This window comes from Mauremys mutica, chromosome 6 (assembly GCF_020497125.1).
Source record: "Mauremys mutica isolate MM-2020 ecotype Southern chromosome 6, ASM2049712v1, whole genome shotgun sequence".
Classification (NCBI taxonomy): domain Eukaryota; kingdom Metazoa; phylum Chordata; order Testudines; family Geoemydidae; genus Mauremys; species Mauremys mutica.
Window position 1 is genome coordinate 110,575,685 of NC_059077.1, and position 12,890 is coordinate 110,588,574.

A 12,890-nucleotide genomic window follows, 5' to 3' on the forward strand; every position below is an offset into this window, starting at 1 on the left:
CCTCTTATGGATTCCAATAAAAACACTTGAGACCCAGCTCCTTAGGAACAAAGATCTACAAACAGCTCAGGAAATCGGAGGGTGACTAGATCGGCGTGTGTCTAGGACAGCACTGCTCTAACTCCCATACAAATGAGTTGCAAAGTGGGGAGACAAGTCCCAAATCAGCATGCTGGATCCCTGATTCTATTTCTCGGCCAATCACATGCATCACGTATTGGCCAACAGTGCCAGAATCAGGGCAGGGTTGTGCCCTGTGTACGTGAGCATGAGCCAATTTAGTGCTAGTGCAAGATGCCAGAATGGTAGACTCAGACTGCAGTCCTTTGTTATGCACACAGCAAGCCAGGGCCCGCTGCTAATCTGGGGTGAATCGCAGTAGAGTAATAATGTCAATAGAGCTATGCTGATTTGCACCAGGTGAGGATCTGGCCCACAAGATGGACAGCAAAGGCACATGTTATCTATCCCTTGTCACTCTACCAATGTGAATCAACCGTCAGCGTGTGGCACCCCCAAGCAAGAAAGGAATAATGTATCCATGCCCATTCAATCTTTGGCTTTTTAGCCAAAATTATTAACCAAGTTACCTACTAGCACTGCTGGTGGAAGCTGTTTATGCAATGTGGACACCTGTCCAGTGGGAACTGGCCTGATAAACTTGGAGCCACAGTACCAGATCCTCAGCTGCTGTAAATGGATGTAACTCCATCTGGCGCCTCAAACTGATGGTACCACCCATAATGATAAGTCAAACTACGCAAAAGTGGACTCCCTCCTCACCTTATGTCCTATTTGCCCACGCATATCCAGCTCTTGCAGCAACACTGGGACAACAGTATTGTATATTTACTCACTGACAAAGACATCCCAAATAGCATTTGCTACTAACTTCTTAGTTATATGTGGAATTAATTACTAGCGACAATTTTTAAATTTCATTTAGCTAGCTGATTCAGACTTGAAGTCATTTCAGCTGGGCAACAGCATGTCACTAAACTTAACAGTCCCCTCCTCTTTCTCCAACCACGATGGCCAACTCTTTTCGAACCCAAACCCATTCCCATATTAAAACTGCAGGGGCTTGTCAGCAGCACAAATTTCTTCTAGATAAGGCAACCCTATTGCACCACAGAGGTACTGTACGCATATATTTTTGATAACTCAGGACTATATTGAGTATTATACATTACAGATTACAAGATAACAATATTAACAACATGAATTGCTTTAATATTATATATAACATAGCCTATAAATATATATTGACCTTATTCTATCTTCTGTTATTACAGGACATAATAATATAGGACATAACAATACTAATATTATATTGCTTTGTAGGTAACTGGCCCCTATCTCTGTAAGAGAGGAACTACAGCTCACACGCAACAGGCTGCAATCTCAGCCCCAGCCAGTAAGATTTCTCTAAACATGCAAATAAGGAACGATTCTGTCTTTAAGAACTAAAGGAGCAGGATTTCTACTTTATTGCTCTTCTTTCTTAAATAGGTTTTGCTTGTTCAGTCCTACCTTCTGCAGTAAAGCAAAAGCCCATCCACTGGCAGTTAAGAGCCGTGGTGGAGGATGTACTACCACCACTCTACAATAGCTCTAAGTAAAACGTCCTGAAAGTGAGATTCATAGATTCCAAGGCCAGTAGGGACCATCGCAACCACTGAATCTGACCTTTTGCATAACACACGCCACAGAACCCAAAATACCAAGTCTCCTGCCTCCTGGTTTGGTATCTCCTTTGAATGAAGCACACAGGGGCGAAGAGACACGTTCAAGGCCAGAGAGTCACTGCTAAGCTAAGAATGTAAGCCAGGAGGCTCCACTCCCTTGCTCTAATTGCTAGCCCATATTTCCCGCACATTAAGGACCCCTATAGGGCACGAGCAGGGTTTGAAACTTCGACCTTCAGGCTTCTATCCCTAAATATACAGAAGTTACCAAAGTCCTATTAAAGTATTCAACACTCTCACAAGGGAAGTAGTGGACACCCCATTGTTTGACTGGGCAAAGATCTAAAAAATATAAATTTAGAGAACACTTCTACACTGGCCGGGGATAGATAAGGTTATTTAGCGGTGTATTCCCTCTCTAGCTTATTTGATCCTGTGATTCAAGTCCACAGGCCTTCCACCTCTTTGAGAAGAAAGACACACAACAAAGTTGCTTGTTTATGGGAAGGGAAAGTCACTTGGTATGCAAAGTAATTACAAGAGATTACGTTTCTCTTGCAGAATCTATGAGGACATCTTGATTTTGTACCTGCTAGGGGATAATTTAACCATACAGGTACACGATGTTAATAAGGCTAGACTCTTCCTCCCCCCACCACCAAAGAAAGATGAAAGAAAGAAGACTAAAATGCAGATATCGCTAATTGGTGCAAATAGGAAAGCATCTGGAACCTTATACTCCCAGTCTAAATCACCACCACCAATGTTCTGCTGAGTGCTAATTTTACTGGCTGCCAAGATGACCACTTTAAAGACAGAGCAATACTGTTAGCCCAACTATTTATAACAACTGATTTATGACGAGTTTAACAGATGTTATGGTAACTGAAGCCAAGGGCAGTCTAAGGCACAGCAGCAGAGTGGTCCACAGACACGTATGGCTGCAAGGAGATTTCTGGGGACCAGCACAATCTTGTTTTTAAGTGTGGACATTTGAACGCCCCAGGTTTCTTGATATCTTGTTATTTTCACAATCATTAATTCTCCTCCTAGTGGAGACTTTGTATCCCCCGTTTCCAGAGAGGCCAATCTCCTGCCAATTTGGAGGCCTGCTCTATATTAAAGACGAGGCAGGTGAGGTCAGAAGCCACAACATCCCTCCAGCACCTGTCAGGCCATCCAAGAGGTCTTCTCTATCCAGATTTTGTTGGCGCAAATGCATAAAGCTGGCATGCTGGTATGGACTCTGGCATATGGAGCAGATGGCCGTCTTGCTCAAAGGGTCTAGCCAATATCAATGAATTTGACCCCTGTGCCCACCAGGTCAGTCCTGCTGGCAGGGTGGACCCAACATCCACCCACTCCTCATGCACCCGCTCAGAGGATTGTGGGAAAGAGAAGGTTGACAGATAAAACACACAAAACAGTTGTTAATAAAACCAAATTGAAATGCTTTTTGGAATTCAAACAAATTTTATCCCTTCTTTTTGTGCCATCTATTGAGACCTTATTATTTCCCCTCTGTAGATACTCCATGCTCTAGATGAAATCTTGATTATCCCTCCAATTTTTTCCTTGACTGAATCGACCCCACTCTCAACAATACTTATATACAAAGGAGACAGCTGCCTTATAAATACTTACAGGTTTTATATTGCAACCACTGGCCTTCATCTGAGAGGAAATGAAGAGAACTGCATTCAGAGTCCAACAATGTTACCACTTAACTAACCACAAGGGGTTCAACCTGTTGAAAGGCACAAGACATTCCAACAATCAAAAGCATTTCTTTTTTGATGAACAGTGTAGAACCAGGACTTGATAAAGTTTATCAGTCCTGAAAGCATTTCAGTCAGACTGCAATATCCAGAATCCTATCATTCCGATTACCCATCTCAAGAAAAGTATCGGAGGGGTAGCCGTGTTAGACTGGATCTGTAAAAGCAGCAAAGAGTCCTGTGGCACCTTATAGACTAACAGACGTTTTGGAGCATGAGCTTTCGTGGGTGAATACCCACTTCGTCGGATGCATCTGACGAAGTGGGTATTCACCCACGAAAGCTCACGCTCCAAAACGTCTGTTAGTCTATAAGGTGCCACAGGACTCTTTGCTGCTTTTACATCTCAAGAAACACTCTACTTCAGAGATGAATGCTTTGTACCATTTGAAAACTGGGATCCCAAGGTTTCAGAAAGTATAAAATCTCATTTTTAGCTCTAATAACTCTTGAGATAGTGGCTACTAAATTCATGTCATAACAGAAACCAGGGAAAGAGTCAAGAATGAGAATGATGTGAATTTATGGGCCAGTATCAGATAGTCTGCCAAGGCTATGAACGAATATGAAAAAAACAGCACTCATCTATCCAAAGATACAGTCTAAAGCATTTATTTGTAGTCCTGGTAATCCATAAAATATCAGATCTTAAAACCATCACTATTTCCTCAGACTAATCATGATTTTTCGGCCACCAGTTCAGGAATTAATATAGCAAATTTCAGCCTTTTGACCAGCATAATTCTAATACACCACCTCCATCTAACAATATCAAAGGGAAACATCGATTGAACTTCATGATATCCTGACCACATGAGATAGCAATGAAATTATTATTATGCCCATTTTAGAGAAGGGTGACTCAGACAGACAGACATTCAATGGTGTTCCCTTAGTCACCATCAAGATGATGTCAGTTTTGGGCTTAGAACCCACATTTCAGGATGCTTAGTCCCCAGGTCTAACCACAAGACACCTCTGACTCCACAGTTTTCAAACCCTGCAGTTTGTCTCCCACTAGTGAAGCCTGAACTCTTGACCTATGCAACATTACCACTCTCAGAGACCCTGGGAATAAAAGGGCTGGTCCAAGACCAGTTCCTAGACATCCTACATGGAAGCACATACTGCTAGTCCACCACAACAGCAGAAGGGGATTCCTCCTTCAGTGTGAAACCAACATAATGAGGTGAATAGGTCCTTTTGTTCCTCTATTTGTTGTTTTAAAAAAAATGTGATCTAAAATGTGAGATCTTTTTTAAAAAGTCACATTCTCTCTCATTTTCTGGTAAACAAGTTCTTTTATGGAACATGAGTCACTTGCCAAACTCCAGGGAGCTTTTTCAGAGGTGAAACATTAATGTGGGACTTGTTTTATTTATTTATTTTTAAAAGATCACAGAGAGTCACAGTTTCTAATTTGATCAGTGGAGTCTGTGACACTACACCCTATATTTTTCATAGAGATATTGTTATATGATATGATTATGACAATTATGATGTACTTTGTGCAAGATAAGGCATACGAGATGTCACTGAAAAGGTTATAATTTATTGAATATGATTATCCTACTTGTATGCATGTATCATTCTGGTATCTGTAATAGATACATAGACAATATTCCTAACTTCAAACGTGTTTACACCTGGGGAACGCCCACTAGCCAGAATGCAATCAGTTTAGATGGCTAACTGGGAAGGGCCGTTAGGGAAAACAATACGTGTTAGAAGATGCTAATCTCTCATTGGGGAGCCTTCCTGAGGATGCTACAAGCTGCCTCCAAGTCATGGTTGCTATGGCCCTACAGAGACATGTGACCAAGTCACCTGGTACTGGACTCCATCTTAGAATACTACTGTTTTTCCACTGACTGGGCATGAGGATCAAACTGGGAGACAAAGGGTTCCCGCCCTACGCCAAAGTTTTTTAAAGGCAGGTGAGTGACATCATCATGGTTCTTCTTCACTGGCTCCCCGCCCAAGATGACAGCTTAAACACATCTGATAAACAAGGGCTAAACTGGGGGAGAAGGGCTGAACCCAGGTTAGAGAAATGTCTAGCCTGTAAAAGGAATACCTGGAGTTTTAAGCTGAAAGCAAGGGCAGCTTGCCTTCAAGAATCTCTGCAATCTGCCTAAAACAAGAGTTAGGGGGAAAATTTGCTACACATATTCAATTTCTTTAGTATATTAAGCTTAGATTGCGTTTTTGTTGTATTTCCTAGGTATTCTGCTTTGATCTGTTTGCTATCCCTCATGATCACTTAAAATCTATCTTTGGTAGTTAATAAACTTATTTTGTTTTGTCTAAAATCAGTGTGTGAAAATCATAACTAGGGGGCAAAAAGCTGTTGCATCTCTCTCTCCACATTGAGGGAGGAGGCGAATTTCATGAGCTTATGCTGTACAGTTCCCTGTGCAGCACAAGGCGGGATCATTTTGGGTTTACCCTTCAGAGGAGGGGTGTGCCTGAGAGGCTGGTAAGTGCCCTAGCTATTTAGCTTTCCTGGTCAGAAGGCCTGTTTGCATGTTACCACAGCTGGGTGTGTCCCTCCAGTGTGAATGCTGGTGGAAAAACAAGCTTGGAAAGCTTAGCAATTTGTCACAGCAGTACAGTGTGAGAAGGAGCCCAGGCAGGCTCAGTGGTACCCCAGTTCCAGGTGGCACCCTGGGGGGAACCCGTCAGAGTCATTTTCCCTCAGTCCCCTGGGGCAAGTACTTACACATATGCAGTCACAGCAGATGTGTAGCTGACACTAGGTTAGTGAAAGGTCAGTGTGTAGAGACTAGCCTCTACCTAGCCGCTTTACTTTAGAAGAGAAATCACTGAAGGAGAAATGTGTCAGGAAGCGGTCTCTTTCTCTGTGTTTTCAAGAGAGGAGAGTTTCAAATCAAAACCATTCTCTTGGGTAAAGTAGATTTCTATGGGTGTGTGCACAATGCCTAGGGACTCAATAGGGCACTGATCTCAAATCAGAGCAACTGCAACAAATACATTTTTTTGCATTTGTATTTGGACTTATTTTAATAAACACTTATGGAAAATTGTAATAGTTCACCTGCTCCTAACAGAGCTAAATATTGTTATTTTTATTATTACTGCTTGTTCCTCACTTGAAATCGTGTGTTGCTCCCCTCTACACACACACACACACCTCAACACCACAGTAATTTCCAGATCAACTGGAAGGTCATAATAAACTCTTCAGAACAAAGAATTTGGGCCTGATTCTGTTCTCCAACTGGTATAAATAGATGAGAGGAGAATCGGACCTCAAGGAGTTTTGGTTTTTAAAGGAGAAGGGAGAGCATTTGTTCCATGAGCATAATTGTGACATATTTTCCTCTTACACTTCTATTACACATGTGAAATTAAACTGAAATCAGTGAATTAATTCCTCATTTATAGACACGAGACAGCAAAATCAGTCTCAATTATTCCTAGCTATAAAGGCCCTGATTTACTACTGTGTGACTCCAGTTTTACGCCATTGTCACCCCATTGAAATCATTGGGGTTGTAGTGGGGTAGAAATGTAGTAACAGTGCTGAATCAGGCCCAAGTTTACCATGGGATGGTTCAACTGGGTGTTTTTTGTTTTGTTTTTTGTTTGTTTGTTTCTAAGAGTAAGGAGCTGATCCCCATCTGTTATAAATTGACACAACCGCTCCACTAATTGCAATGGAGCTATGCAGATTTACACCAGATGAGAATCTAACCCGGAGAGTTCCATTACAGTTATTGAGCCAAAACCAAGCCCAGATATTAGCAGGCATTGTTCACTGAACAGCGTTCTACCTGCTTATGCTAGGGCTGAATCTGGGCCCTCTATAGTGTGACTGAAACTTTACAATGAAGTCCTGTCACATTTTGTGTTAAAGCTCTTGCACTAGATTCTGATTTCTGTTGCACGGGTGTGAAGTCTGCATACTTCCATGGAGTTACACTGCCTTTACACCAAGGTAACCAAGATCTTACTCACTTTAATACTCTGTAGAAATTGATTCAGCCCAGCATACTTAGCTAAACTCTCTCACCATATGCTCCTAGCCATGTATGAAGATCTGAATGAGCTGGTTACTTCATCTGCCCCAATTATAATCTGGTGTCAACGAGAGCCAGAGTTTTCTGCCACTATGCCCCCTCAATGATAACAAGCGGCATCCTACCACCATTCATACTGCTCCCTTCCAAGGAGAGTACATAAATATATTTGCTGCTGCTCTGAACTGTGCTTAACTACTGATAAATGTGCACTGTTTCATCAGTTTGGCCCCTGTGACCCTTTTGGGAAGGATGCTAGGTCAGTGGACTCAGTTGCTGTCCCTCTGAGATAAACTTCAGTTACTTTTTATTACTTAAAAAGTTCAGATTGACATTCCCATCAGCTTAACTGCCTCGTCGCCATAGCAATAATAAGGCAGCTTCCTCACAGTTTGAAGAAAAATTGTAACAAGTCTTTCTAGCTTCAGAGCTGCAGCACGACAGCATGTTTGGCCAGTACCCCACTGTCTACTAAGCAGCTTTTGAATAATGGTTACTGTCTTTATAATCCCATTACACAATAAAGCTGTCACCATCACCACCGAGGTACTGTAGCCATCAGTCGCCCCTGATTTATGGCTTAGGGTTAGTTGTTGTAATAGGCTGCAATTTGTCTTTGAGGAATTTTAATCTACTAGTGGAGAAAAAAACCTAAATCTTTGTTCTCTAGTTTCACTGCGGCATTTTGATTATTCCAGCTTTAAAGACCCTGCATATCTTAACGACAGGTGAGAAAAAGAGAGGGACTAGGGTGAGCCCGTGTCCAAACCTCATCCTTCACCTGCAGGACACTAACAGTGTGCTGCATAATAGATAAGAATGCTCAAAACCCAGCTCTTAGGCTTTTCATCAGTGGATCTCAAAGCACTTTACAAAGGAGGTTGGTATCATTAGTCCCATTTTACAAATGAAGAAACGGACGCACAGAGAGGTGAGGTGTCTTGTAGGCCTGGAGCAGAACCCAGCTCTCTTGAGCCCCAGTCCAGTGTGCTGTACACTTTGCCATTGCCTTCATATGACCACCTCCTAATGGAGGAGCACCAGAATCAGCAGCAGCAGCAACAGGTAGACCAGACTGGCCACAGGAGCTTTAAGTACTGTAATCATCAGGCTCCTGATATCCAGATGACTAAGCCAACCCGTTGCTACCTGAAGAACAGCCTATCTTCCCCCCCGTCCAAAACCTTCAGTAAGAACAAACAGTCCTTTCCAAAATTAAACCTTCACTTGGTCACTTTTCATTTCCAAGAGTGTTGGTGTGTTTCTTTTGCTGCTTAATTCAAACAGTTCCTTACCCAAGGATTTTGCAAATTTCTTTTAAGGTACTTCTGCTGTGAAAGCTGATTCCCCCACACTCCTGTAGCATTCTGTTCTCCAAACCACAATACAACTTATTCTCCAGTTCACCAGCACTGCCAAGATAAAGAGTTTGAGAGCAAGTGCCATTTCCAATCCCATGAGAGGGTTTTGGTTTTGAGTCATGACTTGGTGCATCACAGAATTTTACTGAGATGCAAGGATGGAAAGAATACTGCATGATGCTATATCTGAGTCTCCATTCAATGGCAGAGAGCTATTTCAGGACTTACACAATTCAGAGGTTTCCTGCAGAGGGTAACTGTCCGGGGGATAACCTGAAACAACTACTATAAAAGATGCATCTTTGCATGAGTCTTTTCTGATTGTTACAAGATCACAAGCTATATTACATACTCTCTCTCTCTCTCTCTCTCTCTCTCTATATATATATATATATATATATATTACTGGAGGAACTAGTGGGAAAAGGAATTGATAATGGGCTACAGAGCCACCATTAAACCACAGGTTACCTGTTCAAATTTGACACAGGTCAGTAGTGGCTGAAAAAGTTATCATAGCATTTCCATGGCATCTTGCCAGGGTTCAGTGACCAACATGCAGCAAGTTGATGGTGATTTTGGTTTAGTTTCTAGCAGATGATCACTAGCACCAGCCACCTTTTTCAGCAGTTTCCGAGGACATGCCAAACATTAGAATCTCGCCCCTTTGAGGCACAGTGACAGTGTGAGAAAACTCACACCAAAGCTGCCGTGTGTTGAGGATGGAGGATTTCCCCCATTCAAACTGGTCAATCCAGTCCCCTCAGAAGCACTACACTTACCAAACAAAACAAAACAAAACAAAAAAAACCACACAGACAAAAAAAGAGGCTTCCTATTATGAGTAACAAATGATAACTGTCTCACTCCTAATCCAGATCACAATGCTGTCTTCCTTAAACACTAATATACTTCTCCCCACAGTTGCCAGAGGCCAGGTACTGTAATCAGCACTACATGTCTGAGTTACAGTGTCTCGTCTGTATCTTCACAATCTCATAACGTCTAGTATATTGTTAATCACCTGCCCCATATAAGTTGACAAAGTGATGGGGGGGGGGAGGGAAGGGGAGAAATATCAGTGATGTCATTTATGGCTCTTGTCCAATCATAGTAAGTAGGGTTTATGCATAAACACAAAAAGGTTTTCAAACACAGGGAAGTAAAAATTCTATGAAATGGAAAATATTAGTGGCTGTATTTTTATACATAAATGTAAACAATAATAAACACTTTAAAGTATACAGTCATTCGCAATTAGCTCTTTAAGAAAGACAGACTCTATCTAACCGTTTCCTTGAGCCAAGTCTGCAACATGAAGTCAAGTTGGAGAAATCGGGTGCAGTGGTCTTCGCATACATACAATTTCCAGAAAGATTTGCCTGGTACATGCAATTATATGCATCAGATGCAGAAAGCCAGGCATACCCCCAAAATAACACACACTCCTAAATACATGCATCCCAGGGGAAACAAATGCAGACACTGGAAATGGTCAACAACAGTGTTAGCACTGAGTAGTTATTCATTTTGCCATGTTGCATTCGATTCTAAAATCTGCTATCACGAGACATTGTCTACAGCTTTTCTTCGGCTTTTTTAAATAGCCCCAAAATTTTAAATCTGAATACTTGTTAACTAGCAATGTGTTAAGAGATATTCATACCTCTTTTGCACCATGCAGGTAAAGATTTATTTGTTCATGCTAGTATTCTTGTTGTTCATACAAGCTCTGGCAATGTGCTCAATGCTGGACAATACACTAAAAATAGACAGTTCCTGCCCCAAAGTGCATACAGCCTGCTAAAAAACAGCCACATGGAGAAAGATAAGATGTACTAGGAAATACAGAGGTGAAGGAACCATCTCTTAAATAGTCCTGATCTTTTATGTATAGGCACATACATCATGTTAATATTGATTTACTAAAGGCAATTACTTAAGAACTAGTTCCAAGGACAAAATTATAAATGATGCTTTAGTCTGTTTGAAGCCATGATATCCTTTGTAATCAATAGATCTGGAAATGGGTGTTAATCACTGAACAGTATGTTGACTGTAAGAGAAGTATTTTAAGCAAATCAAACCACTCCCTACTCAGACAGAGCTTCCATTGAGATCAGTGGGAGTTTTATCAGAGTAACGAGCATCAGGCCACATGGGCAGAGGCAGTGCAGCAAGTTCTGCTCTACTGCTTGGTATTCAGCATCTCTTTGTGTAACAAAGATCCAAGAACAGCTTGAGAATATAGACAAGAAATTATTCACCTTTCCTTTCTCCTAGGTATCTAAGGGTTTAGACAGTAAGAGTGTAAGAGAAGCTACAAGCCAGATGTTGAAAACTCCCAGAGCTGGAGCCTTCAGAGACAGAAGTTCAAATACACAATGAGTCTGCTCAGAGGCTAAAGGACCCCACAAGAATCTCCTGAAACTCATGATCATATGCCATCCTATCAAGCAGCTCTGCCGTCACTGCTCATCTTTCCAATGGACTGGAATGAAAACAGGGATAGTATCTCAAGCCATGTTACAAACCAAGCCCTGCCATTACACTCCATACAGGCCCACACTTGAGACACTGACCTATCAAAACAAAGCTAGAGAAAGGCAGGTTCTCAGCTGGTGTGAACTGGTGGAACTACACAAATGTACATGAATTGAAAAATCTGGCCCAGAAGCTTACTTCCCGCTATAGTTTTATTTTGTCTTTTTGCACAAGCTCACTCTAATGTCATGTACAATTACAACAATCGGTGGTACAGCTGGTCAGAATTTTTTCATTGAAACTTTTTAATATTACAATTCTTTTAAAAAAATCCTTTTTTTATTTTTGGTTTTCAGACAACTGCAACAAATATTTTAGTTTCTATCACAAATTTTCATGGTAAAAAAACCCAAGTCCCAATGAGCTCTCATAGGTGCCTAGATACGGGAGAATTAGGTAACTAACATGTAAAATATTTTTATTTTCCTCTTCTCACTTTTTAGTGAAGAAACAACACTACCCCTGGCTGAAATATAGTTTTTTGGTTCTTTTTTTTTTTTTAAGGGGGGGGGGTGTTTGTGGGGTTTAAAATATTTTTATCAAAATTTTATAGTAATTTTTTTATTGAAAATGCTAAAATTATTATTGAAAGTTTATTTACTAAAAACTTGATTTTCAGTAAATGCTTAGGTAATTTTTTTTTAAATCTATTAAAATATTTCCAAATTCCACCCCCAAATGAAAATTGTTGCCAAATTTTCCTGAATAATTTTGTTTTAAAAAATGGTCCATTTTCAACAAAAAAATTCATGTGAAAAATGTTAAACCCACAGGATCCCAACTTGCCTGCTAATACTCATGTTTATTTCCAGTTGAAACAAACAGGAGTGGCATGTGTACATTTCTGGGCATGAAAACACACAGTACATTTATTTGATTTGCCGTAAATTGTTAACTACAGGGGAGCATTCCAGGAGCTCAATCTTGGGATGAACTAGGCCCTAGGGAACAGACCTGAAAGTCAATTAAATATTCATTTTTCTCCTTGTCCTCCACTCAGTTTCAACAGCATTCAGTTAAATGAGTTCCCGGAATGCTCCCCTGTAGTTAACACCTATAAATTCCCATAGCTGGTAACCAAACTCCGTGGAGACTAATCAATAAGATGTCTCATTCTGTTAACCATCTGTGTTTTATTAAAGTTTCGGTTAACTTCTGCCCAGTGATTTTCGGTACCAATAAACAGAGACCTGATCAAAACCTTTTAATATGTTTAGTGTAAAAAAATAGACAAGTTTGAAAAAGAACAGTTCAGCCCGAGAGCTATACAAAACTGCTATATTAGAAAGAAAAAGCCATTCACGTGGCCAAGTTAAGACAGCGTTAAGTGTAAGAGTCTAATCCAGCCTTCCTTGTGCACCCAGAACACTCACTGATTTCAATAGTGCAGCATTAGGCACTTGGGCCCCATATGAAGAATATTTAAAGCCAGACTTTGTGACCCAAAGAAACTGGGCTGAGGCTCTGAACGGCAGA

The 12,890-nt window shown here is 40.9% G+C and overlaps 1 protein-coding gene across 2 annotated transcripts in view; it reads right to left on the reverse strand.

Moving 5' to 3' along the window:
* The window catches only part of MOB3B (MOB kinase activator 3B), a 160,512-nt gene that overhangs the window by 133,813 nt on the left and 13,809 nt on the right, over positions 1–12,890 (reverse strand). The window lies entirely within an intron of this gene.